The sequence below is a fragment of the Narcine bancroftii genome, chromosome 5 (assembly GCF_036971445.1).
Source record: "Narcine bancroftii isolate sNarBan1 chromosome 5, sNarBan1.hap1, whole genome shotgun sequence".
In the NCBI taxonomy this organism is placed as follows: Eukaryota; Metazoa; Chordata; class Chondrichthyes; order Torpediniformes; family Narcinidae; genus Narcine; species Narcine bancroftii.
In genome coordinates, this window is record NC_091473.1 from 88,535,195 (window position 1) to 88,545,598 (window position 10,404).

The 10,404-nt window shown below is 39.1% G+C and overlaps 1 long non-coding RNA gene across 4 annotated transcripts in view; it reads right to left on the reverse strand.

The window, feature by feature from the left end:
• The window catches only part of LOC138763682 (uncharacterized), a 130,941-nt gene that overhangs the window by 119,495 nt on the left and 1,042 nt on the right, over positions 1-10,404 (reverse strand). The gene's annotated exons all lie outside the window — the stretch shown is intronic.

Here is a 10,404-nt window from a genome sequence, read left to right on the forward strand (position 1 = left end):
TCAATATGGATCTGGCACCCTCAAAGGCTCTGGAGACCTCCAGTGATCACTTCACACACCCTCACACCTAGCCACACACGATGCACCAGGACCATGGCACACTACCTAACAGAGGATATGCCAAACCTGCCACCACATGCCCACCAGTCCCATACTGATGATTACACATAGGCACCCCAGAATGCCCAGGACCCCACCACTGCAATCATAGTTGGTATTATGATGATCATAGCGAAAAACCAGTCCACCTTAAAGACTTAACTTGTAAATGTATTATCACCGCCTCAACCCACCGGACTCTTAAAAAAATATCTGTTTGGGCACACCCATTGGTCAACTATACCTGTAGCTCCTCCCACAAGCTCCTGAATAAAGGAGATTGTTCCACAGTCCCTTCCCCAATGCAGGACTGTGGAGCAGCAAGGACATGCCTTTGTTGTATAGCAAATAAAAGCCTTCAGTCTTTTGGAGTCACTGATGGTGCATCACAAGTTTGGTTCCTACACCTCAAAAATTTCGCTGAGACAATGTTGTCTAAATAAGTAACAATAATGAATCAGATCACAGGATGGAGATCAAGAATCTGGTTCTAAAATGCCAGAACAACAATCTTTCTCTCAACATCAGCATGACCAAGCACCTTACTGTGTACTTTAGGAAGGGGAGGCTGAAGGACCATGGTGGGACAGCTGTGGAGAGTATTGATACCTTCAAGTTCCCAGGATATCTCCTTAAGCAACCGAGAAGAAGACACACGACATCCATATTTTCTAAAAGGTCTGAGAAGATTCAGCATTTCATTGAATACTCCAGAAATTTTCTAAAGGTCTATTGTGAAATGTATACTGATTTGTTGCTTCAGAGCCTGGTTTGAAAACTCAAGTGCCCAGGAACACAGAAGGCTGCAGAAAGTGGAAAACCTAGCCAAATTAATCATGGGCATCTATGTGAGGCGCTGCCTCAAGAAGACAGCCAACCGGTCATGATCTCTTCATACGACTACCTTCAGGCAGAAGACATTCAAAATATTTTTTCCTCCCATAGTTATTAAGGTGGATTAGCTAAAAGTGCAGTTAGAAATTGGCAAGTACAATGTTGAGGGCATCACAAAGTTGTCAATGAAAGAAGATCACAGCTAGGAGTTAAACCTACAAGAATACACATCCTATACTATAGACAAATAGGTGGGCTGAGAAGATGCAATGGCTCTACTGATAAATAAAACAAAATAAAAATCTTAGCAAGAAGGAACATAGGATTAGGAGCTCCAGAATCCTTGTGGGGGGAGTTGATAAACTGAAAGAGTAAAAATAGTCTGATGGGAGTTTTATATAGGCCTCCAAATAGCAGCCAGGATGTAATCAAGGGGAATGTCAGTCTCTATGTGGACTGAGAAAATTAGATTGGCAATGGATGCCAAAAGAAGGAACTTGTAGAGTGCCTACAAAATGACTATATAGAGCAGATTGTGGTCAAACTCACTGGAGAATGGTAATTCTGGATTTGGTCCTGTCCAATAAATTGGATTTAATCAGAGAGCTTCAGATAAAGCAACCCCTCGAAGGCAATGATCAGAATATAAAAGAATTCACCCTGCCGTTTGACCACTCTGTCTCAGCATATAGTGATAGTAAAAATAACTAGAGAGGCATGAGAGAGAGACTGGATAAAGAAGATTTAAAGGAAACTAGAGCAGGGATTATAGTAGGGCAGCAATGGCAGGAGTTTCTGGGAACACTTTAGAAAATGCATGATCATTTAATCCCAAGGAAGGACCAGGAGTCAACAAAATGGATGAGGCAACTGTGGCCGACAAGAGAAATAAAAGTCAAAAGAGAGGACTTATAATATTGCAAATATTAATGGCAATATGGTGGACTGGGAAAAAGCTTTTACAAACCAAAAGAAGTTAACTAAAAAATAAGAGGAGAAAAGATGAAAACTAGCCAATAATATAAAAGAGGTTATCAGAAGGTTTTTCAGACATGTAAAGAGTAAAAGACTGCTGGAAAATAATGCTGGAAAAGTGGTAAAGGGGAACAAAGAAATGATGGATGAACTGAAAGGTATTTTGCATTGGATTTCATTGTACAAGACACCAGCAACAAAGCATAAATTTGAGAATCGAGGGCAGTAGTGAGTGAAATCTCTATTACTAAAGAGAGGGTATTTGGGAAGCTGAAGCATCTGAAGATGGATAAGTCACCTGGAGCAGATGGATTTCATCCAGTTTTGAAAGAGGTAACTAAAGAGGTTGAGAGGGGATTAGTAGTGATATTACAAACATCACTAGAGTCAAAAATGGTTCCAGAGGACTGGAAACTTATAAATATCACTCCACTCTTTAAAGAGGGAGAGAGACAAAAGACAGGAAATTGTCGACTGGTTAGCCTGACTTTAGTGGTTGGTAACATTTTAGTCCATTATTAAGGATGAGATTTCAGGGTACTTAAAAGCATATGATAAAATAGACCAACATCAGCACAATTTCCCTCAAGGGAGATTTTGCCTGACAAATTTGATGGAATTCTTTAAGGAAGCAACAAGCCCAATAGACAATGGAGAGTCAGTGTATGTTGGTTACTTGGATTTTCAGAAGAGACTTGAGACTGCTAAACAAGATAAGAGCACATGGTATTGCATAAATATAGGATTGGATGACTGGTAGAAGACAAAGAGTGGGAATAAAGGGAATTTTTTTTGGTTGGCTGTCAGTTGCTAGAAGTATTCCATAGGGTTGGTGATGGATCCTCTACTTTTCACGATACATGTTAACAATCTGGATAACAGAATTGATTACTTTGTTGCCTAGTTTGCACATGATGCAAAGACAGGCAGAGGGCCAGGTAGTGTTGAAGAAACAGCAAGTCGTAATAGAGGCTTGGACAAATAGGGAGAATGGGCAAAGAAATAACAGATGGAATACAGCATAGATATATTTATGATTGTGAACTGCAGTTGAAGGAATAAGAGCATAGACTATTTTCTAAATGGGGAGAGAATTCAGGAAGCAGATGTCCAAATGTAGTGATAGTAAGAAAGGCAAATGCAATGATAATATTCATTTCAAGATGTCTGGAAATATAGACCAAGGATGTATGCTAAGGGTTTATAAGGCATTAATCATATCACATTTGATGTAGTGTGAACAATTGTGGGTCCCATATCTAAGGAACGATGTGCTGGCATTCGAGAGGGCCTGGAGGAGGTTTACAAGAATGATCTTGGGGATGGGAAAGTTAATGTATGAGGAGTATTAGATCTATCTGATACTGGAGTTTAGAGGGATGGTGGGGGGGAGGGGGATTCGGTAGAGTGGGGAGAATCTCACTGATACCTACAACGTTTGACTTGCCTGCAATGTGGCAAATCTTTGTAGTATATTCAGAAATGTAGGAGAGGTGTCATTGTTGCCTCACCAACCATGGGTCTGAGAGCTTGCTGAGTCCATAAATCAGTGGCTTGTGGTCTGTATAGAAGACGAAAACCCTTCCTTCTAACATGTACTGGAAATGTTGTATTGCCAGGTACAGGGCCAACAGATCATGGTCGAATGCACTGTATTTGAGTTCTGGTGTCCGGAGATGTTTGCTGAAGAAGGCCGGGGCACCACTGTTCATGACCCACTGCTCAAGCACTGCGCTGACCACCCTATCCGAATCATCTGTTGTAAGGGCCGGGGGGAGGAGGGGAAAGAATCAGGATGAGCCAAAGATATGGCCTCTGCTAGTGCCGCTTTAGTTGTCAGGAATGCTTCAACAGTTTCGTGTGTCCACTGGAGTCCATTCTCACTGAGTTTGATGAGGTCAAATCGGGGTATTATGAGTTTGGCTTGTCCCAGGAGGAAACGATGATAAAAGTTCACCATCCTTAGGAATTCTTGTAGGATTTTGATGGTGCTCAGCCTGGGGAAATCACTGGATGGCTTCTACCTTATCCAACAGCAGTGTGGTACCCTCGCAGGTGATTCGATGTCCAAGGAAATCAATTGTTTCCAGGCCGAATTGGCACTTAGCTGGGTTCAGCGGCGTGACTCTGAACTCCTACAATCTGTCGAAAAGGTGAGTCAGGTGCATCCTGTGCAAGATGAGGATGTCATCCAGATAGACAAAGATGAAATCAAAGTCCCTGCCAACCACGTCCATGAGACACTCAAACATCTGGGCTGCATTCTTTAATCTGAAAGGCATCCGGAGGAACTAAAAAAAGCCAAAAGGTATAATAATGGCCATTTTTGGGATGTCATTAGGATGCACTGGAATCTGATAGTACCCCTTGACAAGGTCCACCTTTGAGAAAATTCAGCAATCCTGGAGTCATGTAGCAAAATCTTGGATGTGTGGAATGGAGCATCTATCTGGGACTGGGACATCATTGAGTCATCTGTAGTTGCCACATGGATGCCACCCTCTGGAATTCATCTGGACCATGTGCGGAGGGGACACTCAGGGGCTGTTTGAATGGCAGATGAAACCCAACTCCTCCATGGCAGCAAACTCGGTCTTGGCTTGGAGGAGTTTGTCCTGCGAGAGGTGCCATGCCCGTGCGTACACTGGGGTGGTTTCGATGTTGTGCTCCATGCCATGTGCTGGTTTAGCGTCGTGGAAATTGGGCACCAAAAATGACGGATACTTAGCCAGTAAAAGGCCATATTTGTTGCGGTCTCGAGCCCAACGGCAAAAAGCTTAAACTGTAATTAATGGTTTGGGTTTTAACGCACACATACATACACACACACACACACACACACACACATACACACACACATATATATATGCATAGTAGGGTTAAGTTTAGAGTTAGGTAAGAAATGTTATGGTATTAATAGTTAATAATAAAAATTATTGTTTTTGAAAATACCATTGTCATAATTATTACCATTTGCTGCTGGTTTAGTATGTACCACCAAATAAATACCTTTCATAGAATTATTATCTACAAAGCTTTTAGTAAAATTTTGTATTAGATTGGAAACATTTTATCCAGAACTTTTGCCCTTCCTTCCCTTGCAAAATCACTCATGTTGCTATTTAAGAAATCAATCCTATTTCAAATAGATTCTATTTATTCTGTCTAAACAAATCAAAATATTTTCTGAGTTTTTGCATTCTTACTCTAGAAGCATTCATCATGTCAAGAAATATATCCTGATACCAGCCCTCCCTCTCTACTTGACTGCAACCAAACAGAAAATTAAAATCAGTGAGAAGACTCAATTTGAATAGATTGAAAAGAATATATTTATATTTTTTATTCAAAAGGGGGATTTTTTAAGCAAAAAGGAAATTGATGGAGGAACTCAGCAGGTCAAACAGAATTTGGGGAAGTGAAGGAATTGTCGATGTTTAGGGTTGAAATCCTTACTCAAAACTATATGTGCACCCCAAATAATTCAGCAAAGATTTGCGGACTTAAAGCAGTGAAAAGCTGTTCCACAGAAATCAGAGTTCTAGGAAAGGCCAGATATTATATCCATTGTGCGAGTTTGCGGTCAACAGACCTATGGAGACAGGGGCATGGCATGATGGTATGAGTGAGGGACATGGGAATATGCCTCTCCAGGAGAATTAATTAATAACTGACCTTAAAAAAGTTTTTTTAATTTTAAATAACTAATAAACTGTTTGGAACTTACCTACAAAGTTCTGGGGTCTGATAATTTTTCAAATGGAATTGAATTAGACAGAGCACACAGGGCCATTACTTGGACAGACAACATGCTTGCCTTAGGATAAAGAGAAAATATTGAGAGCGACTGTCCATAATGCTCGCCAACATCAAGGTCCATTGAGAATGGCTGAAAGGAAAGTATTCTTCTATGCAGATTTAAATATGGTGATTGTGTAAAGAAGAAAGTAGTTTAACCCAGCTAAATCAGTATTATGGAAGAAAGGATACAAGTTTTCCTTTTGTCACCCAGCTACACATAAGATGTTTCTGGGAGATAAGCAAGATTTTTTGTAAATGATATGGAAGCTCTGGAATTTGCTATTTCTCATAATTAGTAAGAAGGTTCAACAAGTTGATGTGCAAAACTTGGGTATTCAACAATCCAAGAAGATCAAGCTACAGAGGAAGAGTTGATGCAACAAGAAATTGAAGACCTTGAAGATTAACAAGTGAATAGAGATCTTGAAGTGGCTGCCTATGCCTATAAATGAACTGTTTTTAAATGTTCTCTCTTGGGGGCAAAGGGTTTTTTTCCTTCTCCTTCCTTAACTATTATGTATCACTTGGTGGCGAGAGCCACTTTCCGCACAATGAGGATGCATTGAAGGCATTCTTGAGAGGACAGATAATTAGTTTTACAGCAAAAAATAAAGAAATATTATCTGAAAAAGGTTGATCAATTGAAAACCGAAATAGAAGATTTGACGAAGGATTTACAAAGAAATGTTTCAGATGAGAAAAGAGAGACAATAATTAAAAAAACTTCACTATAATACGATTCAGATTTATAGAATGTAAATATTACTTGAGCAAAACAAGCAGAGGTATTATGAATTAGGAGAAAGGGCCCATTAGGTTCTTGTTTGGCAATTAAAAACAGAACAAACTTCTAGAATAATTAATTCTATTAGAAAAACCTCAAGAATTTATTTAAAGATTTTTATTCTAATTTATTGAAATCTGAGTCTGGTAGATATGAAGTTAAAATTAGTTTTTTGTATCTCATTTAAGTTTACCTGGTTTGAAATATTGAAAGCATAGAGATTTAGATGCTCCATCCATGGCAAAAGAAGTCAGTGAGGCACTTAGTTCATGGCAAAATGGTGAATCACCAGGAGAGGATGGTTTTCCACCTGAGTTTTTTAAACAAGTTTAAGGATATTTTAATACTTCCTTTTATGGAGATGCTAAATGAAGGGGTAGTATCTTATTCCTTACCGGAATCTTTCTCAACTGCAATAATTACAGTTATACCAAAGAAAAATAGGGATCCGTTAAATCCAGCATCTTCTCGATTGACCTCATTACTGAATGAAAATTATAAAATTGTTGCTAAAGTTTTAGCAAATAGATTAGCTAAATATTTACCAAATTGAATTCATCTGGACCAAACAGAATTTGTCAAAAAGCAACAATCTGCTGATAATGTTGCTAGATTGATTAGCCTAATTCATCTAGCTCAGATAAGAGGTGGTCTAAGTATAAGAGTAGCCTTGGACACAGAGAAGGCCTTTGATAGATTAGAATGGGACTTTTTGTTTAAAGTATTAGAAAAGTTTGGATTTTGGTTGACATTTATAAAATGGGTTAAAGGCTTATATAAAAATCCTTGTGCAAGGGAGGTGACTAATGGACAAGTTTCTACTTCTTTTCCATAAACTAGATTGAGTCAGCAGGGTAGTCCTTTATTACCAGTCTCGTTTATTTTGGGAATAGAACCCTTAGCAGAGTTTATAAGACAAGATTTTAAGATTAAGGATATAAAGGTTAATGAAGAGGAAGATAAAATTAATTTATTTGCTGATGATGCTTCAGTTTATTTGACTGATCTTATAATTTTTTTGTTTCAATTACATGCAAGATTGGAAGAATATAGGTAAATATCTGGGTATAAAATTAATTTGGAGAAAAGTAAAATTATGCCTTCACTGTAAATTAGCTACTAAATTTAGGTGGCCTGATTGTTAGGTCTGCTTTGTTCATGAATGAGTGAGACAAACACCAGGCTGAGTCGAAATCAGGGTTCTTTGTTCTTTATTACCGGATTGTAACACTTGCGACTAACAAAGTTAGTCGGAGAATGCATTCTGCCGTTATCAGCAAAATGGTGATTTTTTATACCCTTGGATACATGCTTAGAACATCATCATATCATTACTTGTCCAATGACTAAAACTGTTGCTATCCTTTCCCTGCTAGCTTCCTGCCTCTCAATCCATCAATGTCTCTCTTATCTTGTAAGTACAAGGATGCATTCTGTTACTCCTTAGTACTGGGTGACTCCTTCTCCGGTCCCATCTCATGATGTTTTACCTAACAGGAGTACAAGGACACCTCCCCTTCTTGTTACTGCCCTGTACAGGGTAACTCCCTACACATTCCCATCTCATGATGTTTTACCTTACACTGATGCAGGAATTAAATATTTAGTAATCGGGTTGATAATTTTTAAAAATTATGCAAATGATTTACCTTTTTTTCATAAAATTGCTGAAGATTTGAATAAGTGGAATACCCTACCTATTACTTTAGTAGGCAGGGTAAATTGTGTTAAGATGAATATTTTTTCTCGAGTTCAATTATCTTTTTCACTTAATCCCCATCTCAATTCTTCAAAAAAATTTTAAGGATTTATATGTGATTGTTAGGAAGTTTTTATGGAAAGGGAAAATGGTGAGGATTTCTTTGGAAAAATTGACTTGGAAGTTTGAATTGGGGGTTTACAAATTTCCCCATTTTGAAAATTATTATACAGCTACTCAATTGAGATTTATTAACGTACTGTTTAGTTTAGATTAAATTCCTGCTTGGGTTAATATAGAACTTAGTAAAATATGAGAAATACATTTACAAGATTTCACCTATAAATTGAATTCTAAATTGTTGGTAGGAAATCGGCAAATATCTATTTTGAAACAATTATTTTAACTATGGAATAATATTGGTTATGAAATAGGATTGAAAGGTTTAGTTTCATGAAAAATGCCCCTTTGTCAAAATAGACATTCCATTTTCTATAATCAATTTTTGAGGATTTGGATGCAGATGGGTATTGAGAGGATATTGTTTTGAAGCTGGAAGATTTGTAACATTTGAACAAAGGAAAAATTAATTTAATGTGCCTAATAATACTTTCCTTTATTATTATTAATAATTGATTGATACAATAGGTCCATTTGATGATATCTAGCTAGAGTTCATTAAAATTATTGATTTGTAATAGTAATGTAAGTAAATTTATTTCTGTAATGCACACATGTCAAACTCTGGCCCGCAGGCCAAATTTGGCCCACGATATAATTATATTTGGCCCGCAAGATCATTTCAAAAATGTATTAGAGGTGGCCCGCTGGCCACCGCGCCAGTATAACGCATGCACAGTAATACAACAAATCCCAGAATGCATTGGCGTCAGCCCGCTAATCGCCCCCACCTCCTCTGTTTACGTTGCAGGGTCTCACCGTGGACTCTGGTTTTGGGGCCTGGCCGGTGTCAGGGGAAGTCAAGGCCACTTCCCAGCGCCCGGAACCGGAGGCCTCGGGCTTGACCTCGCCAGAACCGTTACCCACTCCCCCTCCCTGCCGCAAGCCGACCCGCAACTCACGGTGATGGGGCCGCTGATCCCCCGAGATGCCGCCCTGCAGCGAGAGCCGATGCCTCCGCACTGTCGTGTCCGCCCGCCCGACCCCCACCGCAGCGCGGCCTGGCCGGTGTCAGGGGAAGCCAAGACCCTTCCCAGCACCCGGAACCGGAGGCCTTGGGCCTGACCTCGCCAGGACCATTGCCCACTCCCCCTCCCTGCTGCAGGCCGACCCGCAACTCACGGTGACGAGGCCGCTGATCCCCCGAGATGCCGCCCTGCAGCGAGAGCCGATGCCCCCGCACTGTCGTTGTCCAACCCGATTGCCCGCAAACCCCGCCCTCCCGCACACAGGCCTGAGTAAGTATTATGAACTTTAATCTCAGGATAAAACGATCTTCCAATAGTTTCATGTCACAGTGATAAATATATTCCTGGTTAAAAATGGTCCTGCACCTAGATACAAGCTCATTAGGCATAAAACTTGAAAAGTGTATTAATCAAAGGATATCTGTACCAATGGAAAAAGGGCATGGCAAATAACCCTGCTAGAATTCATGCCCACAATCAGTCACCCATTTGATTGTTTCAGGAATCATGTTATTCTCCCACATTCTCAATAGCCCTCAGATTTTACTATTCGACAGCGCACTAGCAACATTTGACAAATCCTCTATAGAGAAATATTATTTATTGAATATTTTATTTCTCATTTGTTAATGCTTCTGGAAAGAGTTTATCCAAAACTATTATTAAACATTTATTTTAATAAGAAAAAGTTTAACATTACATATGTTGAAAGAAGAGATAACACGCAGATGTTGTTGAAAATTTTCAATAAATATTTAGTTCGGCCCTCGACTTAGTCCAAGTTTTTAATTTTGGCCCTCCGTGAATTTGAGTTTGATACCCCTGCTGTAATGTATAATTTACTTCAAAGGAAAGCCCCCCCAAATAGGGGTGCATAAATTGAGATTAAGTTGGGAAGTGGATTTAAAGAAACAAATAAATGAGCAAGATTGGATGAAATTATTTAATGATAATATGACAAAACTTATAAATGTTAGGTATATGTTGGTTCAATATAATTTTTTGGGTCAGTTATATTTGACTCCACAAAAACTAAACAGATTGAATCCTGCATTAACAGATTT